Source organism: Alosa pseudoharengus, unplaced genomic scaffold (assembly GCF_046254945.1).
Source record: "Alosa pseudoharengus isolate Yale_2024_CS ecotype anadromous, Long Island Sound unplaced genomic scaffold, YU_APseudo_1.1 YU_APseudo_1.1_scf_17, whole genome shotgun sequence".
Taxonomy (NCBI): Eukaryota; Metazoa; Chordata; class Actinopteri; order Clupeiformes; family Clupeidae; genus Alosa; species Alosa pseudoharengus.
The window spans coordinates 31,699,178-31,722,948 of NW_027468640.1; the positions used below are offsets into that span (position 1 = coordinate 31,699,178).

At 41.7% G+C, this 23,771-nt stretch overlaps 1 long non-coding RNA gene across 1 annotated transcript; it reads left to right on the forward strand.

Moving 5' to 3' along the window:
* The first annotated feature begins 2,250 nt into the window (after positions 1–2,250).
* On the forward strand, positions 2,251–4,110 carry LOC143128103 (uncharacterized). Its single transcript, XR_012987810.1, has 4 exons — positions 2,251–2,756; positions 3,389–3,489; positions 3,629–3,683; positions 3,985–4,110. It is a non-coding gene; the product is annotated as an uncharacterized LOC143128103 (long non-coding RNA).
* Positions 4,111–23,771: the final 19,661 nt, after the last annotated feature.

A 23,771-nucleotide genomic window follows, 5' to 3' on the forward strand; every position in this document is an offset into this window, starting at 1 on the left:
GTCTAACTGAAATGAAAAATATATCTGAATACAGAAAAATATCAAGAAAACTAAAATGTTTGTTTACTATTCTCTGTCTGTTTTCTCTTAACATGGCATTTGGCTAGTGGTTGTTGGAACAAGCTTCTGATGGTACATCCACTGCTTTTGTGAAATTGTACTCTCCATATTTACTTGCAAATGGATAGGGTGGAAGGCAGCAGATGTGCTGAGATGGTGAAATGTGTGTATTTTTCTGTGGCTTTACAGTATCGGATGAAATGGGCAAACAGCCACATGAATAGTAATAGTCAAAATAGTAATATGATTTAGGCACAAAAGCATATGAAGTCGGTCTATATCCATGAATTCCTCAGTTTTCTCATGATGTTACCCCAGAGATAGAAATCAAATCAATGAGAATAAATTAATAGTAGACAGGGCAGCTACTTTTGTATACTTTAACTGTTTCTGTTTTCCATACTTTCCAGAACAACACAGCAATGCTCCATACTATGCTATGTTGTTTCCACCTCTAGTTACATGAGAAAACCACATGCCTCAGGGGTGAACTCATTTCCACATTAATTCTATAGCAGTGGAGATGACTTCTTCGCCTTCTTCTTACACAACAGCTTTACAGAGGGGAGCCTTTTTCAGTGTTACCACACACTCTCTAGGTTAGGGTACACATTCATCTTGTGGGGCCTATATGAACTGCGGTGTGGAGGTGCTTGGTCGCTGTGGCTGTGGCTCTTGTGTCATTGTTAGCACGCTTGGGTGCATTTAATTTGGATCATCACCTCTTGGATTTATCTATTAAGGAGGAGTGTGTGGCGATGGGAGGTAGGGTGGGGGTGCAGGGGTGAAGGTGGAGGCTATAGCGTAGAAGCCCTCAGTAAAAAGGCCAGTCTGCAGAGCTATTGATTTGTGACTGCACAGGCGTTTATATATATATTGCAGCATGACCTAAATAAGTCCTGGAAAATCCCACTCACTTGAACAGGCCATTTGTTCAGTGGAAAAGCTGTGCAGCCCAAGTCTTGGATTCTGGGTGTTGCCGCGCTAAAACAAACATATAATGCAATCCGTTCAGAGCAAAGAGGTTGTGTTTTCCCAGCGTTTCTCAGAGGCTGTGTTGGCAGAGCATAGCGGGGGGAAAATGTCACATATGTACTTGGATGTAATTCTGGGAAACATAAATACGCCATATTGCTCTCCCTCAGCGCTCTGATTTCATGCTGTATGTAGGATTTCAACACGCTATACCATTAAGCTGATCACAAGCATTCTGAAGGAAACCACTTTGTGTGTGTGTGTGTGTGTGTGTGTGTGTGTGTGTGTGTGTTTGTGTGTGTGTATGTGAGTGTGTGTGTGTGTTCTATTTTCGTTCTAGTTGCATCAGGTTCCTCTTGGGTTTTCCTGATTATTTGCAAGGAGAAGGATATTTCCAAGTCTGAAACATCCAACGTTTCAGTCTCAAAACCAGCTGCAAACATTCAATTTAGCCTCCAACCAGAGTAAGCCCTCTTGTAAGCGTGATAGTCTAAAGAGTTCTGTGAAGAACCCTTGATCAGGCTGTTCTGCCCTAGAACCTTTTTTCCTCCCCCCTTCAGAATATCATATAGATAAATGATATTTTATGCATTTTGCAAAAACATTGCTTGCACAGCAAGTAAAGTGTACAGCCGAACCACATGCTAATCATTCCATGATGCACCAGAGAAAATTTGGCCACGTTCAGCCTCCTCATTTCAGACCGGGACAGGGGTTTCGGCGCGCACAGTTTCCTGTAAATCATGTGCAACTCTCCCCAGACGTGCTGCTCTCTCCGGGGTCTTGTTCCTGACACGTCTTTGGCGACACGGACCGAATCCACCCCTGGTAAGCTTCCCTGGAGTGTGAGAGAGTTCCTTTCTTGCAAGCCATCGGAGATTTGGCACTTTCCAAGTGAAACCGCTTGCAGATGTTGCGGATGGTGCATTCTCTGGCACAACGTGGAGCGCTGGCAGCTTGCGTTGCTCAGGCGACTTTCTGTATTGATGCCTTTAATTAAGATATATATGCTGATATGTTTCTCCAAGTCGTCAAAGAGGACATACCGGAACCATCACTGTGAATTGTGCAGATATTCAAATAGCATGAATATACAATAGTGCCTTATATTTCTTCAGACACTGGAGAGCTGCAGACTGATGATATCTAATGATTCTGGTCATCTTGTGACCCCCCCATTTATGGAAAACAGCTAATAGGAGCACTTATTTAAAGCTACATTGTGTACTTTTTTGAGTTAATTCTTAGCAAAAACCCATTTGTTCTTTCAAAAATATGTGCTCATTCATGTGTAATTATTTCCACCTACTAATCAAAGTATTCTCGTAAGTGTAGAATCTGCTATTCCAAATACATACGCGCGAGTCGCGCGAATGGCTGAATCCATGTTGCGCCTCCATCTTTGAAATACATTCGCCAACGAGGGACATTCCTGGAATTCAGCTCCGCCTTTCGCGCTTGTAGGCAACACTCATTGCCTGATTAGTCTACTCGCGACTGCCCGGCAGATTTGAAAGTCTGTTGCAGATGGAGGATTACACCTATTCTCGAGGACATGAAAAGGAGTCGCCAAGGAAGCGAAAAGGAGAATTAAAACGACAACGCGACCGGAAAAACAACAGACCAAAGTCAATATTGGAGTGGCTTTTCTAAGATGGAAAGCTCGTGAGGAGCAAGGATTTTAAAAGGGACGCCGAAGTTGCCTGCTTTCTCCTCGACAGGTAATTCGGCCTATTCGTGTAAACATACAGTCTATGGTGTAAATTCGAAGTTTTATAGTTGCTTGGCTAACTATAGCATAACGCTAGAATGACGTCTGGGATACTTTTCCTCGCGTCGATGAAAAAGGATTGTCTAGGCTACGTTGTAACAAAAATGTGCTATGACTGATCACAGGCAAAGGGCACTGTAAATTGTAGTTATTTTTCATTGCTTTTGCTTTGTAGCCTAAATGTATCCTAATCTGATAATGGGTAGCCAATTCCAAGGGTGACGTTCACATCCTGAGGCCTGTCCTGTAGTCTTATTAATTGTAGACGTAGCCTACTAATTACTAAATTGTCTGAAAGTTTTTCACCATATGAGTGTAGCCTACACCTCAGAATGGGGGAAGGGTAGACTAGTCCATTACACTTGTGAATGGAGCAAGGTAGACCAGCCAGCCCATTGAGACTGATCAATGAGGGTCTAAGTCATTATCATGCAGAACAATAAAATACGGACAGAACTGCTTTGATTGAACTTTAGTCAATGCATCTACCAAAATACATGTTTCTTCACGGTCATAAAATGAATGTACTTTGTTTGTGGTTTAAGTGAGACATTCTAACATGTACTGCTCTTTTTTGTCCAGCTATGAGAGAGAACTGGGAGCAGTCACATCAACACCAATGAAGGGAAAGCCCTAGTATTTACTACTCCAGAAGTGTCCAGCATTTCTAATGGGACAGACAGGTCAGTCACGGCATGAAAACAATTGTTGATTCTATGTGATTGTTGTTTGATAATAACTGAAAGTATATTTTTAATAACTTGGTGTTTACCATTTTATGTACTGTCATATGTTGTGAAACGCTCTGCTTATTCATTTCAGATGAGCATCTTGGCGCAATTGCAGAAGCCCCTGAAATTGAGAACCTTGAACAGAGGTAACCCATCAATGCTCATAATGTCTATACCCTAACCCTACATGACATTCTCTATTGTATATTTTCATGATATAAGCATTTATATATATTTTTTACAAAGCCTACATGACATGAGCATCGTGGAGGATGTGGACGAAATTCAATGGTCTTGTTATGTGATGCACATGCATGCCTTCATTGTTCCTTATGTAACCTTGCCTGTAACTCAGTCTAGGCAAAATAGCACTATACAGATTAGTAACAATATGTTGAACTATATAAAATGGTGTGTATGTCTAACAACACTGCATGTCTTCCACAGGATCAGCTTTCCAGGAGACTGCACATTTAGAATGATGGTCCATGTTGCTTCAAAGGCACCATACAAAAAGGAAGGGTTCATGTGTAAATACCATAATTTGTTAATTTCTGTAAATAAATATATTGCAAATAACATTGTTGACCATGTTACTGTCATTTGGTGTTTCAAAATGGTAATTTACCACAGCTCCTTTTTTAATTATAGGTTTGTGGATGTAATGTATAAGAGGTACAGCATGAACAGTCTCTTATCAATTCTAAAAGTTTATTTTCATGAAAGCAAAATATAACGATGTACCGGTGTAAAATAAATTAAATACAGTTTTAAAAGGAACAGGCAGAACACTAATACAAAACTATTTACAATAACACAACATTACAACATTATAGGAACATTCCAGAGATGTCCCTGAGGGTCAGGGAATTTATCCCTTATCCAACACACACAGCTTGGGATCACTCTTCTATTACCCTGTCCTAGAGACCCATGCTGCCAGAAAATGAAATGTCTGTAGGTAGCATATCTGAACTCTATTGTCATCACCTGGCTCTCTTACATGGCCTAATGCTGTGATGTCTGTGATGTACTGCCTGTGAATCTGGAGAAAACCTTCATCTAGACTAGGCAGTAGGCTACTGTGTGAAGTGAGGCAGAAGGCTCACACAGGTGGCAGGGTTTTGTCCACAGCATTCTCTCTCCCGATCGGTTGGCATGTCTCTGCAGTGTGTACAAGTACACCAAGGCATCCCTGGCACAGGTGGGGGAACGACATGTCTGCACTGATGCAACAAACACCAGACCTGGCTGCCTCACTAGCAACTGTGTGGTGAGGTTCCTGTGCTCTGGCAGGCTCATTCCATCCACAAGTCTCTGAAGAAATAAGACAATAAATAAGATCAGATAGGCTTGTTTAGGTAGCAAAGTTAGATTGTTAGCAGAATAGTAGTAGTACTCTGTCATTTTTCAAGTGTTCACACAAAATGATGAAGAATACTATGTGTATGGACAATGAAAAGGTGGAGATGTTGTGTAACATTTTCTATAGACCATAACGTAATCATATGTGTCGTGATTTCACTGGCAGACACCTCATCATGCAGTTGACTGGCAACAGCTAGAAATTGCTACATATAAACAATGGAGATACAAACAGGCAGGGAAGCTACACCAAGCGCGTAACTGAAGCGTTCCGTTCACAACGTGTAAAATCAATTTTAGAAGAATGGTCTATTTCTTTTCTGGTGTAGCAACTAGCCTAGTGGAAGCATACGCAACGCAAACGAACGTGCCTGGTGCAGCTTCCGAGCTAATTTCGGTGTCATTGACATTGATAGGCCTACTGTTCAGAGAAATATTAAAAACACAAACCTCCGTTGCTTCTCTCCTTTGTCTTTGAAGTTCTTCCACTCTCTCCTCGTCATCTTTGGAGAGTCTTACTTTTTCTTTGCCTAGGAGGTCTCACCGATCCTCTGCCACCGGCTCTTGGCTTTTCTTTACCTTTCCCTCGCACCTCCGTTGCATCGACTGATCTCTGACTCTGCTCATAGTAGGCTACGCTGTAAACATGGCCTTTACACTATTAATCTCGCACATACAGAATAACGATAGCACTGATACTGTACTAACATAAGCATGCATTCGTTTGGGAACCTGATAGCTGATGCTAGCAATGAAATAGTAGCCTACCAAAATAACGAAAACGTAAAACTATTATTCACTTTACATAGAGGTCATAACCAACATGTTTACTGGCTATATAACTAAATGCAATGTGTAATTGTTTTCTAAAGTAACCTCATCACTGGAAGGAACACTGGACGAAGTCGTAGGCCTAATACTGGAAGCCATGTTACCTTGGCATGAAACGGCCACCGTAGGAGTTAAAATGCGCTCGGAATGGGAGGGGCTAGAAAGTAATATTCAGTTGGTTGTCATATAGAATTTCACCGCTAGATGGGAGAAGTTCTTACACAAGGTAGCTTTAAACAGCTCCACTTCCCTCTGTCTAATGACTTAGGTGCTATCATTCACAAGAGAAAGTTTAAAGGAGACAAAGATGTGACATATTATTTATAATATATTTAAATAATTGATTTTCTCAGGCAAATATGTATTCAAGAACAGCACATAATTTTGACGAATTCTTAGAATTAGAATTACCGTAATTATTGTCATTATTATCATTAGTTCTGTAATTCATTAAATCAGGTATTCTCCTGTTATAGAAAACTTTGTATGGTCCAATCATCTTAATTGCTTTTCTTACAATTAATCAGGTCAAATGTGAACCTCTTTGTCAGATATAACAACACTTTCAATCTCTCGTATTGTGTTTTTTTTTAGATGGTGTCAGTCAAAGAAATCATATGAAGATTGAAAAATCAGCTTCCCTTTAACTTAACTCATGTTGTTAACATTTCATTTGGAATGTGTTAAAACATGCCATTAAAACTTGGATTATGTTTTGTGCCAAGTCAAACCTGTTAAAAATGCTAATTAGGCTACTACAGTGTGTTTTGCTCATTTCAAAACAGTACTTCAATCATTCAATCCTACAACTAGTATTTCAATCATTCAATCCCACAAAAACATGGGGTCCTCAAGACATACTGTAGTTTCACATTTGTTATGATTAGCCACACATAAACACATATAGGCTCACTTTGATAGATAGCTTGCAATGCAACTTGTATAGCAGTCTGCCAGTAAGGCTGAATCATACTTCAGAAACGATGTCTAAGTTTATCGAATCAAACGTGCTCTCGTCTTTGACCACACAGACAGTTGAAAAATTGGCTTAGAATGTGGAAAGCAATCCCACCCCCCCCTCCTCTCATGTTCTCCCCCCAACACACACACACACAGCACAACCCACACTCACACATCCTCCTCCAAACCGTTTGCTGTGCCCCCCTGGGTTAACAGATGTGAGCGCTACCTCTGCTCTGGGGATTGCACTTGCTCGGAAGCTTCCAGAAATGCGACAGTAAACACCTCCGACATAACCTGCATTTACATATTAGCAGCCCTTAATTTAGCCGAGAGATATGCAAATGCTTGCAAAATGGAATCCATCTTCTAATGGCATGAAACGATTAAACTATTTTATGTTCAAATATTCTGTTTAATAAATTCAAAATGGGCCGAAAATTTTGTCTCAGCAAGGCGGAATTACTATGTGTGTGTTTAAGACAGCGTTTATAAAAATTTGTTTTTAGGGCCAATTGAATTACCTTTGACACCCAGGATATCAGGATGGTGACAATGCACTAACCACCACATTACCACACAACTATTTACCCATGTAGCTCAACATGACACATTTATGTTCAATGGACCATCAAAGTTCTTAGTTGCTACGATTTAAATTCATTGTCAAACACAAACACAATTGTTTGAAGCTTTACACATATCTCATCCATCACCACACAGCCTGAACTGTATCCCTATGCCCTAACCTCCATGAACTTGTATCCCTATGCCCTAACCTCCATGAACTTGTATCCCTATGCCCTAATCTGCCTAAATCTGTATGTTTCTGCCCTAATCTGCGGTTGGTGCTGAAAATAAATGTGTGATGTGCCGCACCAGCGTGTGGGACCGCCAGACATGTGGCGGCTTGGCTGTGGAGGAATCTGCTACAGTCTCCAGAAACCCAGAGCCTTAGCAAAGCCTCCGCTCTTCTCCCTTTAATCCGGCCGGCTTATACCATAAAGCCCTTTATACGATACGCCAAGAGTTTATTTGGGCCGGGGAGAAGTGCCTTGCCTCAATACGGAGTGGGTTTTTAACAACAACAAGAGAGAAACCCTAATAAGAGAGTCCCACCAGCCGCTAGCCTCAGAAACTGAGAGGTTAGCTAACCAAGAGCTAATTGCACGAATCATGTGGTCTCTCATGAGAGCAATAGGCTGTCTCTCATTTCTGACAAATGTATAAATGTATAGAGAAAAGTATGCAATTCATAAAAGTCATCCTGCCAATAATTTTGAAATATATTCATGTAATACAGTATCTAATAGTGTGTATGTGATACAGTACCTTCAGTGCTATCTCAAATGGACAGAGACCTAACATGATAGGTATAAGAATCAGATCATCCAAAAGATATGATTTTTTCACTGATCCAACAAAACACCATACAGCCTAATCTATCTGTTGGGATATGAAGTTCTAATCATACAACTCTAGTCTCCAGTCTCTAACCGAAGGTTTGTGTTCAGGACGGTGTTTAGCATGAGAAGCCATTTTGTTTGTTATTGCTCATCCTTCTTTCCCTCACTGCTGCATTGTGCCTTTAATGTGGGGTATTTATTTTTATTTATTTATCATTCATTTTCTCTACTTGCTGAAATTCTCTGCACATTTTGACAGCTACTAAATGATATGCATGCTTTGATGACAAATTGTAGCCAGCTTGACTGTCCTAAACTCTCTACTCTGTGCCCAAATGAAGATAGTTGGTCCACAGCCACACAATCAGGATAAAGGTGGCAACAAACTAAGGAAAATTCCCTACCCAAGGTGCTGTCTCTAAGTTCACCTGGGGAGCAAGACCTTAGGGAAAATACCTGAGAAGTTGATCTCTTTGTTTGACTGTGTTGAGTATGAAATAGCAAACCTCCATGAAAAGTGCTGACTGGTGTTTTAAGTGGCAATAGTTTCCTTTAATGTTCTGTTCTGTCCATAAACACCTACAGTGAACCCATCCCCACATATGGCTATACATGCGTGTACTAAAACATTTACATACATGCATGCACACAGCTGTTTCCTCTCCTGCAAAGGTGTGGAGAATTTGCAGTATAGGCACAGTGGTGGCTGTAACACACACACACACACACACACACACACACACACACACACACAAAGAGAGAAGAAATGTTTATGGCTTCATTCACACATGTAAAACAGGAATTCACCTGCATTTGTATGCACACCTTTAAATACACCTGTACATAAAGTGTATGCATGTGATATGTGCATTTATAAAATTTCAGCTAAAGAAAATGTGTATCTCTGGGTGTTTCCAACCAGCCGGATTAAAATGGACATTCTAATCGAGGGAGGCATTCTTAACAGCCGTGGGATCAACACGTAAAGTCAAGGCAACTTTTATTGAAATATGTACGTAGAAAATGCAACAAATGCAAATAAACTGTTTCCATCAACTTTAATCGCATTATACCGACACGAATCAAGAGTTAATCCGCCGCTCACTAGCATACTGTATCAAATTTCTATGTGCATTAGAATATATGCAAATTGCAAATGTTTCCATTCAGGATTTCTTATGTGAATGGTCAAAATGTGCATTAAAACGTTGAATGAAAACCAGCTGGTACCAGCTCCCTCTGCAGCATTACATGTATGTCACTGCACAGTTCATACCATAGCTGTTGTGTGTGAGTTGCAGCTGAGACTGTGTCTGACTGTCAGACCATGTATGTGCTCTCAACAGCCGGAATGCAACTTTACTTTACTTAAATAATTCATAACATAATATTGACATCTTGTGTCAAACGAGTTGGTATCCCAACAGCAAGTGTGCTATCAAGCGGTCAATGCGGACTGCAGAGTATGCGCTACAATGCATCCTTACGTGTGCACTCTCACACTGACACGCATATACTGTATGCATGTGCCAAAACATATACTTTCATGTGTGTATGTTCATACATACATATTATGCATGTACACACGCACACACACACACACACACACACACACACATGCATGCTCACAGACAACAAGGGTCTTCTCACATACTCCTTGGCTGTTCAAATAAAACAGCGGCAGGACCAGTTTGTCACTCTGCCAGCTTCAGCACAGGCACACTGCCAGTACTCATAAAACACTCATGATCTCACACACTCTCACACACACACACTCACACACACACACACACACACACACACACACACACACATACACACACTCAAACACACACCCACATACACACACACTCACACACACACACACACACACACACACACACATACACACACTCAAACACACACACACACATACACACACACACACACACACACACACACACACACACACACATTCAAGTGCCGCAGCATTACTAAACAGAAATGTGGATACATCAGGACAGTGGTCCTCTGTGTGCTTGCGTGCGTGAGTATACAAGTGGACATTACAGGCTGCCATCTACAGTACTGTGAACAAGTATGCTTACCATGACATGCATAGAATGCATAAGAATGTGTGCTGCCTGTCACTAGTAGGGACTGAAACAGAAATGAGTGAAAACACACAACATGAGTGCAAATGTGTTCCATCTTTGGAAACGTATAATATTACAGTGGACCCGTAGACTGACGAAAATGAATGAGAGTGCACTGATATTAAATTAAACGCAGCTCTTCTAAAATGACCATCAATTATCATTAAGGAAACAGGTGTGTGTTCACGTCGGACCTAAATGACAGTATTATTTTGCCAGACTTCTACTGTGCTCATGCAAAAGTGCAATTACATTTCCCTGACCAGATATAAAATTTGCGGAAGAAAATAATTTCCCTTATTTATATATATATCTTTTCTTGTAAATCGAGGGGTTTATAGATGCACCGAGGCCTCTTCATTAACATTCATTAAGATCAATCACGGTGACTTTGGGTCATACTTATCAAGGACTTCCCGTGACCATATGTGTGCCCCACGCTGAGGCTGTGGGCTCGTTGTGCACTCTGGAGTTGCCTGTCTCTGTGATATGTGCACATTTAATGATCCCCCATTCTATTTGCATGAACATATGCTATTTGTCTGAAACTGATTTGTGCAGTTCTATTCCTCTTTTTAATTAGTGTGAGTGCTTTTGTTTCTGCGTATGTGTGGGGGTGTGAGAGAGAGAGAGAGAGAGAGAGCGGGAGAGAGGGTGAGATAGAGAGAGGGGGGGGGGGCATTTAAATCACAGAGTTTGTCACAGTCAGGGGTAAATGTGACTTTGCCGTACTCTGAGACATTACACTTCTTCTCCCTAATATGACTGATTTCCTCTCCATGTAAGCCGGGTTGCCGAGCGATTTCTTTTTTTATCTCCCACGCTTAGCGACACTGCTCACCCCCCATATAGGACCAGCATCTTGAGTTGTGCTCTCAACAGATTAATCATATTTCATGAGAACCATAAAGGAACAAGGCCTCTCTTTTACCCCCCCCCCCCCCCACACACACACACACTCTCTCTGTTCCTACCCCAACCCTCTCTTCTTCCTTCTTCTATCCTGTTTTTCTCTCATTCCCCCTGCTATCTTTCACTCTTTCTTTTCTCCCTTGCTACTGTGTCTCCCTGTCTCTTCTCTCCATTCCCCTCCACCCCTCCAGCTCTGGCTCTCCGCAGGGCAGTCACTTAATCCCTCTAACCAGCTGGAAAGATAAATATTACACAGCAGAGAGCAGGGTCCCCTCGTCTCCCCTCTCCCCTGCCTCTGCCCAGAGTTCAGGGGAAAATTCCCTCGCTTTCAGACAAAGGGCTAGTCACACCACAGGACGAGAGAGAGGGAGGGAGGGGAAGAAAGAGAGAGAGTGGAGGGAGGGAGGGAGGGAGGGAGAGAGAGAAAGAAAGAAAGAGGGGGTCTTAAGCACTTAGGATGCCTATATTTTACAGATGCTGAAAAGTCTTTGAATTAAAGATATCTATTCTGAGCCCACTTTGATCAAATAGACACTCAGAAGCTTGTAATGTGAGCTTTTTGACATTCAAACCACGCCTTCACAGAATTAAGTGTATTTTTCTTCTTTTTTCATTTGTAAAGATTATAGAATACATTTTTAAGAAAGGTGTGGAGACAAAATATGCTTTTACATTTTTACAAATACTTTTTGTTATTTTTGTTAATAAACAATTTTTTCATTGCCATTATGTGTTATATTATTTGTTCTCAGAGTGGTGTCTTCAATAATCTCCAGGGTCTTTACTGCTTTAGAAATAAACTAGATGTACCGCAGAGCGGTACAAAATATGACCGCCGCCCAGTCCAGCACATTTTTTCCACAAAAATAAATCACGCTGAAAGGCCTATATGATTCTAACTGTCTCACTAAATTGCATTAGCCACACTCAATTCTCACTGGTATCTGCTAGACAACAAGTACCAAAACATGATTAGTTCATAGATTTCGTAAAATTAATTTTATACAACCCCACCCCCATCTTGCCTGTTCATAATTCTGAGAAATTCTTGAATTGTGTGCATGTGTGCGTGTACACGTTTATGTTTATGTGTGTGTGTGTGTGTGTGTGTGTGTGTGTGTGTGCATGCTTGTGTGTTTGCCTGCGTATGTGTGTTTGTGCATGTGCATGCATGCGTACATATGTCTACTGTATGAGTATGTGTCATACGTATGATTACTGTGAATGTATGTGTGTGCGTGTGTATCTGTTTATGCACATGTGTGCACATGGAATGGGTTAACATGACCCCTGGAGGCAAACATACAGAAAAAATTGGTCATCCTAGGCCCTACGGTTCTCAAGATATTCACAGAAAACTGTGTCTGCCCTACCCTCCTTTCGGGGGGTCCAGTCCAGCGGGGGGGCTACAGATCAAAACGAAAAACGATGGTTCCATGCTATACATATGGGGTTACATGCCCACCAAGTTTCGTCTACCCCGGTCTTTCAGTGTCCCGGGACTCATTGACGGAAATTTGGACATGCGAAAAAAAAAAAAAAAAAAAAAAAATCTGACTAAACCTATATGACCGCCGCTTCGTTGCGCGGCGGTCATAATAATAGCGCATTGTTTAAGTGACAACAAATCCAGAGATTCTTTGTCAATTGTTCTTTTTTTATGTTTTATTACTGTATGTGCAAGGACAAAGCTGAAGATCCATCCTCAAACAATGTGAGGAAAAACATTTATTTAGAAAACTGAGAAAAACTCTACATTTGAATATTTAATAAAACATATGTATGGCAAAATAATGTAAGTTTACACCCACCATAACTGTGGAACACATGATATTGTTATTTCTTGTCTCACACTTTACTTGAATAGTCCACCCACAGACTAGATCTACAGATGCTTTCTATCTGTCTGTGAACACGCTGTTAACTACACTTCATGATTAAGGTTAATGTTAAGGGTTGGATTGGGTAAAGGTGATGTTCAGTAATTGAACAACAACAATTTTACGAACTGAACTTGAAGATAATCTGTTGTCTCTGTGCGGACTATCCAAGTAAAGTTACAAGCTTCATGTGTAATATCACAAAAAAGTAATCAAAAAGACATCATTTTTTTTATAGATCGACTTTTCATTATTTCAATCAAATGTACTGCTTCTATTCCAGCAATATCTGTGTTTTTCCTCACCTTTGTAAAGATACATTGTACATCATTATGTGAGTTTCACCTGATTCGTATAGCCCTTGAGAAAAAGGCTAAAGTTGAGCCTGAAATCCCACAGATTGAATCTACTCATCATAAGATGAAGACTTTCTGGGGGTCTGTCCCACCCCAAGACCAGAAAACGGCTGAAAACCTGAGAAAACAAGAACGGTATAGTATTAGTGTTTATCAAACTATTTCGTTCTTGGCAGTTTCATGTAGTATGCATCTGCACCATGGAAACATTAGCTGAAGAAATAATACTGAATGTTTGAGTGAAACTTCAAGGATATTTGAGGGTTTTTCAGCCATGGAAAATAGATTGCTATCTAGCCAGGTATTAGAGCTGACAACCCATTCTTAATTTGTGCTCATGGACTTAAAGTGGGCACATTCTGTAACAGAGCCTGTGATTAATTACTCCCATTGACACAACTCCTACAGGTATATGGTGCACATACAGTCAATGACACTGCTTCCTCATTGTTATTGCAAATATGAGTTTTGCAAAGCCATTATCAGGAAATTAAACATATATATCAATATATATCTTTCAATATAAAAGATCAACTCACACTGTAAAATAGGCCTACACGTGAGTGCCCCATGTCAAGAAAAAAGTTTTCCATGATCTTAGAATGCACTAGAATTCCCAATGCAAGCACAGCAGATGCATACTGTATATTTGTTTGGGTTTCTCACATTTATGGGAAAAGCACAAGGACGTCGCTCAGATAAAACTATAAAATGCTATGCCTTGGATCAACTACATATGATTTATTACTGTTTAAAGCTGAAATGGTGTCTCCTGCAGTATATGCCTCCTGTCTCATCAGTACCTTTCCCCCATCTACTCCCCCACACATCACTTCATCTGCTCTCTCTCTCTCTCTCTCTCTCTCTTTCTCTCTCTCTCTTTCTCTCTCTTCATCTATCCCTCCCTCCCTCTCTCTCTTTGCTCTTGGCTGTGCTGAGCAGTGCTGGGAGGTATTGGTATTCTGGAGGTAGTGCTTTCCATCCCCGCAGCCGCGCAATGAGGATGAGTCACAGTGACCTCTGTCCTCTGGCACAGGCAGGAGTGTCTGTCGAGCTGCACTTCACAGAGAGAGAGAGAGAGAGAGAGAGGGAGAGAAGAGAAAGGCAGAGAGAGAGATGAGAGAGAAAAGACATATAAAGACAGAGGTATAGAGAGACCGAGAGAGAAGAAATATAGAGAAAGAGAGAGAGAGAGAGAGTGAAAGGAAAGGGAAAGACATTGAGAGGGAAGGGTAGAGAAAGAGTGGGAGAGAGAGTGAAGGGAAGAGAGAAAGAGATTTATGAGACCGAGGCACGGAGGTTACAAAACCAAAGAAGGATATAGATTTCATTTTCTCTCAAAACATTTAGTGTCATAGATGCATTTCTGTTTAGACTACATACAAGAATTTAGATTCTTTTCCCCACTTTTATCACAGAATCACAGCGGGATATACGGCGGCAGGAAGGAATTTATTTCAGGCATACTACTCAAGCTGAATGATTTATGCTGTTTTAACACCAAATATCAGACAAACACAAAACTGCACTACCAGACCTCTATTCTTGTCAACAGTAACCCCCCCCCCTTTCAGGAAATGAACATTAGCACAGAAATGTGTTGCAATTTTCATAGAGAACATTTGCAACATTTGGAACATTTGCATATCCTTCCTTCTGAAAATGTTCAGGTAATATCCAGGATGCTGCCAAGTCAGTCTATATATGGCAAATGCACAGTGCACACACATAGATTATACCAGCAGCCAATACTCTTGCCCGGCATGGATATATGGCATATTATGTAAACAAATTAGTCCAACTCAATCAGTGTTGCAGAATATTACAACACTGTCTCATATGGCTATGGATTTGGCCATGTGTTCACTTGAGAGAGATGAGATAGATAATGAAATGTGTTTTTTTTATATATAAATAAAAAACACATAACAAATAAGACAGGTAAGAACTAGTCTCATGATAAGCTTGAACTGATAGGGTAATGTATCAACAAACATTCTCTCTTTCTAATCCCTTCTTTTAAAACATGTACTTTAAGAAAAGTCATGAACATCATTATCACATACAGTATCACTCATCAGTCTCCAAATAGGTAAAGAAAGGTCCGTCTAGCATCTGATGAAATACAGTAGCTATGCTGAACAGAAGACTTGAACTGACTAGAACTGACACCTTGATTGTGCCACCTACAAGTCACCACAGCATGTAACAGCACTATCACTGATGAGAAGCCAGTGGTAGGTGGTAATGATAAACCATCATGTCAGTCAAAGCCTGCCTACACACATACTCACAGATTACTGGTCTGCACCCACCTACCTGGCTAACACTGAAATATAATTACAAGGAATTACTGTAAACAAAGACAAATTCAATTTTTGATGGCAATACTGTATCTAGATGTATTTTACCCTAATGCCAAGCACATTTTAAGATACAAATCACAGAACATTAAAGATAACACAATGTTGTTATTTTACCTTTAATTTTGTTGCTACACTGCCAATGTGTGCATTGCACACCTGTAATGTTGTTGTCATAGGGTAGGAGGACCTTTTTCATCGCGTTTAGAGAAATTGAGTACCCCTCAGCGCTAATTGGGTACCCAGTAAGTTGAAAAAAAGTTGTCAGTTGATGAAAAGGGGGAATTACATTGTGTTACTCTAAAAGAGCATGTTCAGGAGCTGAGTTGATTTATTTGAATGTCTTAAAGCTAGTAGTAGTAGTGATGTTTTTTTTACAGTGTTACACACCTGCACTGAATGTAAATATATGCAAGAAGGAGATGGATTGGGGCAGTGGGACACAAAGTTGCCCCACAAAATACCTCACTGTCACCATTTAGCCCCACTAACATGCATGAGCTTATAAAAATGCAGAAACGTATGGCAACTATTTTCATACTGACACACACACACACACACACACAAACACACACACACACACACACAAACCTACAGGTGTATACACAGATACATACACAAACATTGTCATTGATCCATCAAAAATTCCATTCTCCCTCAACAAGAGAGAGAGAGAGAGAAGAGCATCTGTGTGTGTGTCTGTGTGTGTGTGTGTGTTTGTGTGTGTGTGTGTGTGTGTGTGTGTGTGTGTATGTGTGCTGTGTGTGTGTGTGTGAGAGAGAGAGAGTGAGTGAGTGAGTGAGTGAGTGAGTGAGTGAGGGAGAGAGAGAGAAAGAGAGAGAGAAAGAGACTCCAAAGCAGTCCCATTTGAGGAGCTGAAGAAAAAGAATGGCAAATTTCTATGTATATATGTATATAATAATTACATTCCATCTTATCCAAAACCCATTTCTATCAGCCATAAGTCCGCAGCAGCAGAGTAATGAGTGAATTATGCAGCTGTGACAGAGTAAGGACGTCCTCCCCCCCCATCTAATACAGTATGCTCACCACACCACACACACTCTCACACACATGCATATCAAATACACACCGCACACACTCTTACACACATGCATATCAAATACACACCGCACACACTCTTACACACATGCATATCAAATACACACCACACACACTCTCACACACATGCATATCAAATACACACCGCACACACTCTTACACACATGCATATCAAATACACACCGCACACACTCTTACACACATGCATATCAAATACACACCACACACACTCTCACACACATGCATATCAAATACACACCGCACACACTCTCACACACATGCATATCAAATACACACCGCACACACTCTCACACACATGCATATCAAATACACACCACACACACTCTCACACACATGCATAACAAATACACACCACACACACTCTCACACACATGCATATCAAATACACACTGCCCAGGCAAGCTCACATCGCCCACACACACACACCTATTTACTTTGTTCTCAGGGACAGACTGTTAAACATTTTAATAGTGGAATAAAAAATTACACCATGATTTTGTGAAGAACTGCACCAATCTGTAAGGCATATTAAGATATTTGCTCAGAACAGCCCTAATGCAAACCCTATGCTGTAAATGCATTGCTTTTGTTCTATCTACAACTTAGTTGTTCCATTTGCTGATGACAGTTAGTTTTGTTCTTAATACAATGACGGATCAGCGTCAAGTAAGAAATGCCTTTAGTTACTGTGGCTTAATGAGTTATGCATTTTTTAATTTGTTTATTCCATGCTATCTTTCATTAATGCAATGTGATTTAACCATATTTATATTCCCTCACGTTATGTGTAAAAAAAAATGTACTAGCATATTACTGACTTTTGTAAGTACGCGCCAGAAACTTTAATATGACAAGAGCATTTCTCTCTCTCCCTCTCTCTCTGTTTCTCTCTCTCTCTGAAAACATTGGAATTCACATGACAGTAGCCAATAAAAAGTTGCTGCAGAACATTAATCCAAGTGATATGAAAAACATTTTAATTTGAAATGTTATGACAGAAGAAAAGAGAGAAATGACTTACATCCAAAAAAATAGAGGTATTGTAAAATGTATAAACCATGAATAGCCTCGCACACTGTATATAACTCATATGAGTATTGGTATTAACATCTGTTACAGTATATGGAGTATAGAGGGTGCGCAGCTATTCACTTTGTATATAAAATTGTCATTTTTTAATTAATGAAAGAGCCATTCCCAGCATAGATATTTCCCTTTGCGTTTAAAGCTTTTCAAGACAACTGAACTTTTCAACTTCCATTCCCAGGCATTTGTTTTGTTTTGTTTGTGTCTTTTCAAAAATTATGCTCCCAGGCATTCTTTCAACCCTCCAATTCATCACAAATGAGCTCAAGAATCAAGACAAAAAAAAAAAAAGAAACTCAAACGCATCCAAACTCTGCCAGGGTCTTAAAAGGAAGATTGACTTGTAAAACAAAGTAACACTTAAACACCCCAACCCAAACCTGTGAGAGAGAGGGAGAGAGAGAGAGGGGGGGGGGGCACGTGAATAAGAGTTCGAGGAGAGTTACACGGGCAGAGAGAGCGAGTATTATGCAGTGTGATGGAGTAAAGAGGTAAGTCAGAGAGGCACACACTAACTGCAGTCCAAACAAACAGGCCGTAAGTGGCGGCTCAGCCTGCTCAGAGTGACCGAGCACGCGGGGTGGGGGCTGACTGGGCCCTGGTTGCACAGGGGATGAATGGGGCCATTTTTACCATAGATACAGAAACCTAGATACCGCATTGTCCGTTAAAGTCTAATAGGTGGAATATGTCAACAGGGTTCTATTAGATGGAAAATTGGGTGGGGCAATACTTCATGAATGAATGGAAGTAAATGAGAAGCTGCAGGAGTTATGGGTTAAAAAGATGAACCATGCCTCTGTTGTTAGATACTGCTTACCATTTAGCAAAGAAATGGACAATTTGCCTGAATTTATTCCAGTGCCTCCTCTGTTTCACACGGATGCCATTCAATGTTATGCTATGGCAGCACATAACAGGTAGGCTAATACATTAAATCCAGCATTAGACAATGACAGGTAACTAAAGTACCAATACCATTCTGAATAAGAGACTTAATGAATGAAGGTGCTATGATTTGTACACAACCCACAGCATCTGTTTCCCATTATGTTAACTTTCATTCATTTGCTGCTCAGTGTTGCCCTCAGTAAGATGGCGTTGCCATTGAGAGACATAAGTTCTAGATGCCAATGCAGCATCTAGGTCTGTATATCTATGATTTGTACCCCCTTTCTCCACACCCCTCTATATTAAAATCAATTAACGGGCGGAAGAGGAGGCGGCGCCTTTGGTTTTTTGGCCTGTGGGGGTTGGCCCTGATGGAGCTCAGAAGGGGTCTGAGTGACACGTTCCATTTCTGGATCACTTGGACCATATGGAATCCCCTCAAACGTGACCCATAACTCAGTTTTATGGGGGGCCTACTGCAGCTAATGACACAGCATTATGAGGCAACGAGAGAGAGAGATAGAGAGAGAGAGGGAGAGAGAAAGAATAAGTGAAAAAGAGAGAAAGAAAGAGAGGGAGGCGGAGAGTGAATGGGTTTCCTCTCTTTTGCTCCGAGGCCCGGGGATACCTGATGGCTAACTAATCCATTCTGCCGCGACCACAAGAACCGAACACAGAGTGTTTTCTGACAGCGAGTGAACTCTGGCGACCTCGCGACCTCTGTGGGTTTCCCTGATGAGGCGGGCTGGGCTAATTGGATCTTTGTCACCTGCTCTGGCCTCGCATGCAGAGTCGCCGTGTGGGCCAACTGGAACAACACCTGGAGCGACTGCATGCATGTCACAACACAACTGTAATAACACACACACACACACACACACACACACACACACACACACACACACACACACACACAAACACAAACCTTTAAGACTGGTGAAATGACACATTCCCACACATTTTACTTTGTTTGCATTTCAACACTGTAAATAAAAGAATTACTGTGCAAACATTGCACATGCAACACAAATGACACTGCATTTAAAATAAAACCTGCTGTTATCAATCACAGCTCAGTTCGTACAAAAGTCATTTTTAATAAAAAAAAAAAGTGAGGTCAATTAAAGGTTGTATCAGCGATTGCAGGCCCAAAAAAGGCCCAAACATAAATGATCACATTCATCTAATCTTTCCTAACGATCTAGCTGTCAAAAAAATGCGTCTCTGTAGGCAGCCTAGGCTCTGATATCTACACACAAAAACAATTGCTACCAAGTAACAAGTGTTGCCAACCACTCAAAGGCAAAATAAGTGTTCCAACCAATAACCGACGAGATGCGCGTTCAGGAGAGTTTCAATTGCACGGGAGGGAGGAGGAGGGAGTAGCGAGCTAGCTCTATGTTTTGTTTGAACGTCAACAGAAGTGACGTTACCCCGCCATCGCTGATACAATATACAAGATTGCAAGGCAGCAAGAGCATGGTTGAGTTAACAGGGCATGTTTACGGGTCCTATAGCCATAATATAATGTGAATGTTAAAAAGTAAGATCAGATGCCTTAATGCCTTTATGTGTCAAGCATTTGCAACGTTGGGGTCTCCAACCTGAGCAATCCATTCCTTGGCCGGCAATGCTGCCACTGCTCTGCCGCAACCCCATAGCACACATAAATGTGTAGGAAACGAAGCCAAATGGCCTAGATACTCCTGGACCAATAAAACATTGTCTAGATTGTCTAGAGCCAAATGGCCTAGATACTCCTGGACCAATAAAACATTGTCTAGATTGTCTAGAGCCAAATGGCCTAGATACTCCTGGACCAATAAAACATTGTCTAGATTGTCTAGAGCCAAATGGCCTAGATACTCCTGGACCAATAAAACATTGTCTAGATTGTCTAGAGCCAAATGGCCTAGATACTCCTGGACCAATAAAACAATGTTTACAGTGCTCACTTGAGTGCAAATTACTGTCACTTCATTTTGTCATGGTCAAAAGACAATACATGAAGCAGAGCTTGATGCCTTGATTTGAACAATCACTGACCTTCAGTGACTCCAATGATTGGTTATGCATACTGTACATCAATGTGACTAAATGTTTTGATTTAGTGGATCAAGTATTATGAAAGTAATTATTACCTTCAGAAATGATTGCTCATTGAAGTTATAGTCGAATTATTCACAGTTTGCTTGAACTAGTCCCCCCTATTAATATCTACCATGACACTTTGATATCATATTTATTTGAAATATATGGAATATTTTTCACAAAACATTCATTTAAATACGTATTATAGAGGCATCTTAATCAGAAAAAAGTCAAGCGAAATCCAACCGCGTGTCTGGATGTCACACAACAGCGTTTAGCATGCAATAAGGGTGGGGAGGCCTGATCAGCCGACAGAGTTTTCCATGCAGCCGGAGGAAGGGAGGGAGGGAGGAGGAGGGCTTTAAGAGGCAGCTGATGAAACAGACCCCAATCTTCTCGTCCTCACCCCCATCTCAGGGCCCCCATTTTCCGCCGCTGCCCTCTATCTCCCCATTCAATGAGGGGGACACACGTTTGAACGCCGCACAGTTAAATGCCTATCTGCGCGCAAGGCAAATGCATTCCGCCCAGCCCACCTTTTATTTTTTCATTACTTTTTTTCCTTTCTCTCTTATGCACACACACACACACACACACACACACACACACACACACACACAGTCACACACAGTCACAGACACACACGCATCCCTCATGAACTCCCTGTCACACACACACACAAACCAGCACACGCTTACACACACACACACGCAAACACACACACACACTCACAAATACACACATACACTCACACAAACGAGCAAATAGTTCTTCTGTGCATCTCAGTCTAATCAACAGCCTGACACAGCCAATAGCGGAGGAGATTGGCTGTTATGGAGGGCTGGTGTATCTGTGTGGTGGGATCAGAGGCGGGCTATTTACTGGGGGTCTGAGGATCCCTCCTCTCCATTTACCCACGATCCCCTGGGGGACGCCACACAAACTCAGCAGAGAGGGGCCTTCTCCTCCGTTTTTTTTTTTTCTTTTCCTTTGGTCTTCTGGTTAGTCTGTTTTGTTTTCTTCAATGTTGTTTAGTAGTGCAACTCTCTCAGGCACAGGAAAATTGGTCTCTTTTGCCTCCGTTCTCCGACGCTGTTGAGTGGAAATGGGCCGGCGCCCAGAGTCACCTGATCAGCCTGATTGACAGAGCGAGTGTCAGCTCATTACATTTTGACTGCCATTGTTCTTTCATGTAAAGAACACTTTAGTTTATCCTATTCCCCACACCCCCAAAAATAACTATATATAGTTTCTTGTGGATAGACGACTACATTTCCCTCACGGGATCAAAAGAGTATATATACTTATACTTGAGTATGTGGAAGTGAGAGAGAGAAAAAGACATTAGTGTGTGTGTTTTATTTGGATGTGTGGGTTGAGTGTGTAAATGAATGTGTGTGTGGGTGCACATGTGTGAGTGTGTGCGCGCGCACATGTGTGCACATGAGTGTGTGTGGGTGTGTGCACATGTGTGTGTGTGTGTGGTCATGATTAATGCTCTGATGTCCACCACACTCTGTCGTCATGTGTCCAACACACAGCTCCCCCCCCCCCCCCCCCCCCACACACACACACACCCTTTCCCATCGGGGGCAAAAGGTGGCGCGGTGCGTTGAGCCGGCGCATTCCCAGAGAGTCTTATTTCTCCTGCCGCTCACGGTGACAAGACACCTCCAGCCCAGACAGACCTCCGCTCTGCTGCCAGAGGAGAGGAGAGGAGAGAGGGGAAACATGTCCCGCTGCCAACACTCCTCTCAGCATCCCTCCCTATCCCCCTCTCTCTCCCTCCCTCCCTCCCTCCTCTCTCTTTCTCTCCTCTCTCTCTCTCTGAGATTGTCCAGTGATGTGATATCGAAAACCCCGCCGTCGTGGCCAGCCAAACCTCTTTGGAGTGAATAGCACCACCGCTGTGTTGTTATATTCCGCTCGCTCACTCACTCTTCCCCGAGGTCTCGCAGAGTTCACACTGGCCAGGGGTGCTTGAGAAGGGGAGCGGAGAGAGGGGCCAAGTAGGGACAAAAACAGGTCTAAGAAGGTGTGTGTATGTGTATGTGTGTGTGTGTGTGTGTGTGTGTGTGTGTGTGTATGTGTGTGTGTGTGTGTGGGTGTGTTTGTTGTGTGCGTGTGTGTGTGTGTGTGTGTGTGTGTGTGTGTGTGTGTGTGTGTGTGTGTGTGTGTGTGTTGTGTCTTCCTTCCTTTATAGGGAATGTAGTACTTTTATTGCTTTTTCAGTCAGCACCTTTTATATGAAGTTTGTTTGTGTAGATACTATGTCAGTGTTGAATGACGCCAGTGAATAAGGTGTCAAAAGATTTGCTGTTTGCTATATGGCTCCTACAACGTAAAGAAAGTATGAAAAGGGAGCACTGTGTTGCCGGCCTTGGGTCTTTTCCATGAGTGCTGCGAATTAAAATGCTGTAGCACAGCCTTGCTACTCGCTATTCTCTCTAGAGCTTCTCCACTCGGGCCTCTTGAGCGGGGAATATTAATAGCAGCTCGTGGACGGAAGCCATGTTGTCTCTGGTAACCGTCCTTTGTGCTCTCGTGTGAGGCTCTCCACTTTGGGCCGAGGACGAGCTCCAATAGAGACACATTCATGACCATCTGATTGTGTTCCAGGTATTTTGCAATGCTCTTTTGTCTCGCTGAGAACTTGAGTTGTGGGTCCAAGATCACTGTCTCCCTTCCTCTTGCACCCACCGCCCCCTCCCCCCTCTGTTTTGCATTGCAATGTACATCATGAATGGAGGTTTGCTAAGGACCGAAGATTCCTGTAAGAGTCTTTTAATCTATCAAATTACTGCACATCCGCACTAACCTATGCAATTCCCTTAAACCAATACATTTCAACAGTTACTAACACACTCGTGTATTA